General features: G+C 41.7%; 1 non-coding gene across 1 annotated transcript; it reads left to right on the top strand.

Annotated features, from left to right (window-relative positions):
* The first annotated feature begins 273 nt into the window (after positions 1-273).
* LOC114624443 lies at positions 274-332 on the top strand. The gene has a single exon (XR_003711919.1). It is a non-coding gene; the product is annotated as a U7 small nuclear RNA (small nuclear RNA).
* Positions 333-5,560: the final 5,228 nt, after the last annotated feature.

Genomic DNA, 5,560 nt, shown 5'->3' with positions numbered 1-5,560 from the left:
ACTGAATTGGTATGTAAATAAAAAACTGGGGCTTTGGTCTGTCTGAGAGGAACTAGCAGAAAGTGATAGCAGTTCTTTATAAGAATTTTTCTCTGGTGAGAACTGAGTTATCTAGAGAACTCTGGAGAGCAAACATGGCTCTTCAAAAAAATTTTTCTAACAGGATTTCTGTATTTGTCATCAAATTCATGGAGAGCAAACATAGCTCTTTAAAAAACTTATATAGCTATTTTGGATTTTTTTCTAGCAGCTATGCAGAGAAGAGTGTCGGAAGAGTGAACATGGCTCTTTTAGAATTTTTCTGGTTTTCAGATTTTGATTGGAAAACCCAAGAGTTACTTTTATAAGTTTTCTAACGGAATTTCGGCTTGGTCAGAAGATTCAAGAATTTTTTTTACAGCAGCTTTTCTGACTTCGGTCAGGAAATTTCTGAGCTATCTAGAGAGCTTTTAGAGTTTTTACTTTCAGAGAGAGCTAGCTTGAGCAGAAAGCTAGATGTTTCTGTCAATCAGAATAGTTTTAGAATAGGAAGTAAAAACTGTTTAGGGCAGAGGAGAATACACAGAGGGCAACTTAGAAAGCCATCTCAGCAGAACAAGAGACCACCAACTTGGACCCCTGGTTTGACTTCCAGTGATTTGTTTTCACCAATCCCAGACACCCCTTCTCTCAGAACTCCTCTCCAAGCCAAAGTTGCTCCTTGGCAAGGCTAGATTATTTATGATTTTCATGAAAACCCCAGGGCTAATAATTCAATTGAATGAAAATCAGATCCACCACTGGAAGCTTTTACTTGGCTTCAAGAGATAGCCAGTTGAGACTACACATCCTCTCTTACTAGTAGTCCTCATTGTTGGTATCAGGCTCCAAACTCAGTGACATCACATCTAGGCAACCTCCACATTGTTGCCAAGGCAACTGCCATACATTCCCAGAATCCACCTGGCTACCTCCCACCTTTACTTGGGAGTTGCTACATCACCACCATATAAAACAGGCAGAACCCTTTGACATCTCTCTCTTCTTCCATCTTCTTCCTCTTCTTCTTCTCCCCACCCCCATCTTTGCTTTATCTCCTGAATAAACCCCACTTGGTCTGGTGTGATCTATTCTAAGCCATGCATGGACATAAATCATTGGTGCATTGGGCCAAGAACCAAACTCTACGAAACCATGACCCGTGCAGCTGCTTCTGGCTTCTGCAGCCATTGGCTGCTCTGACCATGTAGGACCAATGCCACATGGACCATTGCTCCCACCACCACTACTGCTGCCACTGCTACACCACATGAACTGTATCAGCTGACATCTCAAATTGTGGATTTCCACCACTGCTGCAGACTAATTCCACCTGCCTCTGCAAGGCTCATGGACCTTCCACCAATGAGCTGTACCACTGTGCATCCCCCCACGTGATGCTCTGCCACGTGGGCTAGGCAACCAGACATGTCCACACTGACCTCATGGTTTGGTTCCACATTTCTTGATACTAGACAGCCGAAGCCCGAAAACACACACCAGCATATTTATTGGTAAGAAGCTTACAATTGGCAGGAAGGATCCTAAATGCCCAGATAGCACCTGGCCAGCCTTTCCTGGGCTGAGGGTTTGGCATTTCAATGCCCTAGTCCATATACCTGGCCTCCTGGCTGACCTACAACTTAGGACTTAGGTCGTTGGGTGACTTCCCTCCTCGAAACCAGTTCATAAATCCTCCCAAGCTCTTGCAGCAGCTGATAAATCTCTGGTACCAGGTTGAGCTGCTTTATGGTGATCTCTGGGAGATTGCCATTGCCAGGCCACCTAGATATTCTCTTGACAACTGCCTTTCTGGTCCATTACTGACTTTTCTCTTGGGAAGCCAATACAAATAGTTTGGTAACAGTGTCCCCCATCATCCAATGTGTGCTAAATTGTCTTCAACTGTACCCCCAGACACCCCACTGGGTTGTCTCCTAAAACACCTCAAATCTCTAAAATTAACACCTTATTTGAGGCCTTCCAAACTGATACACCTCTGCAATAAGGTTTGGATTCAGTACCCTCTAGATAATGGTTCAAAATGGCTACCTAATGGCACACTAGACCAAATCATTTTAAAAAGTCTTCATACATACTGCCAGAAGTGCAGTAGATGGAAAGACATTCGCTATATCCAAGCATTCATCTACCTTCACTCTAATCCCTCTATGTGTTCTGCCTGTTCCCTACCCCAGCTTCTTTTAGGCATAAAACCCACTCAACCACCATTAGATGACGCTACACCCCTAGATCCAGCTGACGAACTGCCTCCCTTCTGTCACAGACCTATTTCTATGCCGCTGAAAACCCAAACTGCTGCCTCAGTTTATTTTTCTCACCAGGATACCTACTAGCCTTACCTCTTCAGACCCTTCCCCTCCTTCTGTGCCAGCTGCAGGCCACTCTAATTGCCCTGCATTGGCACCAACCTTTACTCCTTCTACACATGTTCTAAGGCCACAGCCAAACCTCCAATTCCTTCTCCTCCAGGGACACCTAAACCAGCATCTGTCCTTCCTCTAAGGGAAGTGGTCGAAGTTGACAGTCCCTTTCTCAGTGAGTTCACTTTCTCAAATAGAGAGCAGACTGGGTTCCTATATCTCTAACTCTTCCACCTTTATTAAATAGCTCCAGTACATTACTCAGTCTTATAGCTTGACTTTCTATGATGTACATATGACTCTCACTAACAATTTACTTCCTGATGCATGCAGGCAAGTTTGGGAAGAGACAAAAAATGCATGCAGATCTGATTCATCAGACAGACGGGACATATCCTATTGGACCTGAGGCAGTTCCTGACCAGAATCCTCGATGGAATTATAATTCCACAGGTAGCATCTTATCTAGAGATAGATTTATAACATGTCTTTTACAGGCCTAAGAAAGGCAACCTTAAAGCCAGTAAACTGAGAAACTCCAAGAGTTTGCCCAGGACAAACAGGAAAACCTGTCTTAGATTTTAGAATGCCTTACAAAGGCTTTATTGCAGTATACCAATCTGGACCCTGAAAACCCAGAAGGTTAGCAATTTCTGATAACCTACTTTTTTCACCAGAGCTACCCTAACATAAAAGGTAAACTTAGGCGACTGGAGAATGGGCCCCTAACTCCACAGACAGAAGTCTTGGTGCTGGCCTTCAAGGTGTACCATGAGAGAGATGAGAAAGTCTGAAAACAGAAATACCACATGCTGGCAAAGGCCATCTGACCAGCCTTAGCCACTACCCAAGACTCCTGGTCTTTGAAAGCTCAGGAACTACCTGGCCCCTGGTATAAATGTGGTGAACAAGGTCACTGGGTGAGGGCTTATCCCAACCCCAGCAAGCCAAGGGGACCATATCCTAGGTGCCATCAGAAGGGACATTGTGCTGTCGATTGCTGTAATGTCACCCAGAACACAGGGACATCGTTCCCAGAAAACCCCTCAGCTGACCTTCTAGGATTGGCTATGGAGTACTGAAGGGGCCTGAGCTCTCTTGACCTGACCACACCTATCACTAGCAGGGAGCCCTGGGTCACTATTATGGTATGTGGTCGACCCATCTCCTGCCTCTTGGACACTGGGGCTACTTACTCAGTCCTAAAAGAGTTTTGAGGATCCGCTTCACCTTTCCATTTTCCTATTGTCAGGGTAGGAGGACAACCTTACCTTCCTCACCAGACGCCCCCACTTAGTTGCATTTTTAGGGGTATATCTCTCACCCATTCCTTTTTGGCAGTGTCTATGTGTCCTGTCCCCTTATTGGGAAGGGATATTTTAGCTAAGTTGAGAGCCTCTATTTCCTTTGCTCCCCAATTCACCTAAACCCAAGCTCTCCAGCAGTTCCTCTGCTCCTTTTTCTAGCCAGTGAGCCTACTAACACTAACATGTTATTTCTCTTACCAGCTTCTCAGGTGGACCCCTGAGTTTGGGATGTCCAGAACCCCTCTGTTGCTAAACATCATTCTCCTGTTGTCATTCAGTTATTGGACTCTACCAGGCACATCACCCAAGCTCACTATCCTCTTTCTCTCTCCAGAGCCTCAGGGGACTTAAGCCTATCATTAAGCCTAGAACTGACCTTTATACTTGCATATAATTTAAGTGGAATAAAAGCAAAAAAAAAAAAAAAGGAGGAGGAGGATAGGATAGGCGATTAGTGAGGGGGATGGGGAAAAGGGATAGCATCTGAAATGTAAATAAATAAAATATTGAATAAAAAATTAAAGAAATAAATGAATGAAAAGCAGTTGTCCATAGGTGTGTGGATTTGTGTCTTGATCTTCAATTTGATTCCACTGATCATATTGTCTCTGTGCCATAGTGATATTTTATTAACTTTGAGGCTTTTATGATACAAAGCAAAGCAATGTCTTGTAAAATAGTTTGTATCATTTGTATTTGTACCTCTAGAAAGTCCAGACTCTAAATTGTGTATTAGTTAGAGAGATTGTTTTTCTCTTCTTTTTACCTCTCAATGCACTTGATTAATGTCATTCTTAAACATTTTTGAGCAAATACGGATTTTTATCCTCTAATTTTCTGAATACAACCTCATTGATTCAGAGAAAAGCTTGGAGCTTGATTCTTGCAATAAACAATCATTCCCTTCTATTATGCTGACACTGTTGTGATTGTGAAAATGGATTAAACTTTCCTCTTTCACTTAGATTTTAATGGGATTATCCAGAAACACTGCAGCTTGTTACTAGTGAGAGGCTTTACCTGAAATGTCCAACCTGACATTGCCATTAAGCCACACATGAAACCAAAATGGAACAGTGGTCACTCATCCAGATCTAAAAAAATGAACATTTCTATTGGAGAAGCTGCAATGATTCTGCAGGAAGACCTAGTAAGAGATTACTCAAAGTGACATCACACTGCTTCTGTCAAATGCCAAAAAGACAGGATTTTCCTGACTTCTATATATGATGTTGACTCCAGCATCTAAGACCAGTTGGATTGTATATCTGCTCAGTAATAAATCCGGTGTTGTATGCTCAGGGTCTCTGTCCTAACCTGTCCTAGCTGCTTTACCTCATATTTCCTCCCCAGCCTTCTTCTTTCCCTCCCTTCCTTCCCCTCCCTTCCTTCCTTTCTTCATTTCTTCCTCTCATCTTCTTTCTCTTTTTGATGCCTCTTCCTCTCTAATGCTATTAACTTAGACTTTTCAGATCAACATGTATTTCATGCATTAGAGTATATTTGCATACCAATGAAATATATATATCTATATATCTATATCAATATTTATCTATCTATCTATGATTATGTCAATATGACTATGTCAATAAATTTAAAAGTATATATCAATCTCCTAATATTTTCTTTAGCCTTTTAATAACATGTATGACATTTCCAGACTACTTAGATAAGAAAAGTATAGCTAATATATTCATGGAAGTAACAATGGAACAACATTAATGATGATTGATTTTTGTCTATGAATAAATTAAAGTATAATTAAAATGTAGCTCAATAGTTTAAAATAATAGAGCTACCTAAATAATTATTAATTAGATGTATAAAAAAAAAGTCTGCACTTCAGAGAAT

This window comes from Grammomys surdaster, unplaced genomic scaffold (genome assembly GCF_004785775.1).
Source record: "Grammomys surdaster isolate TR1022 unplaced genomic scaffold, NIH_TR_1.0 206, whole genome shotgun sequence".
Lineage (NCBI taxonomy): Eukaryota > Metazoa > Chordata > Mammalia > Rodentia > Muridae > Grammomys > Grammomys surdaster.
Note: the sequence above shows the minus strand (reverse complement) of the source record. Positions and strands in the feature narration are given on the sequence as shown.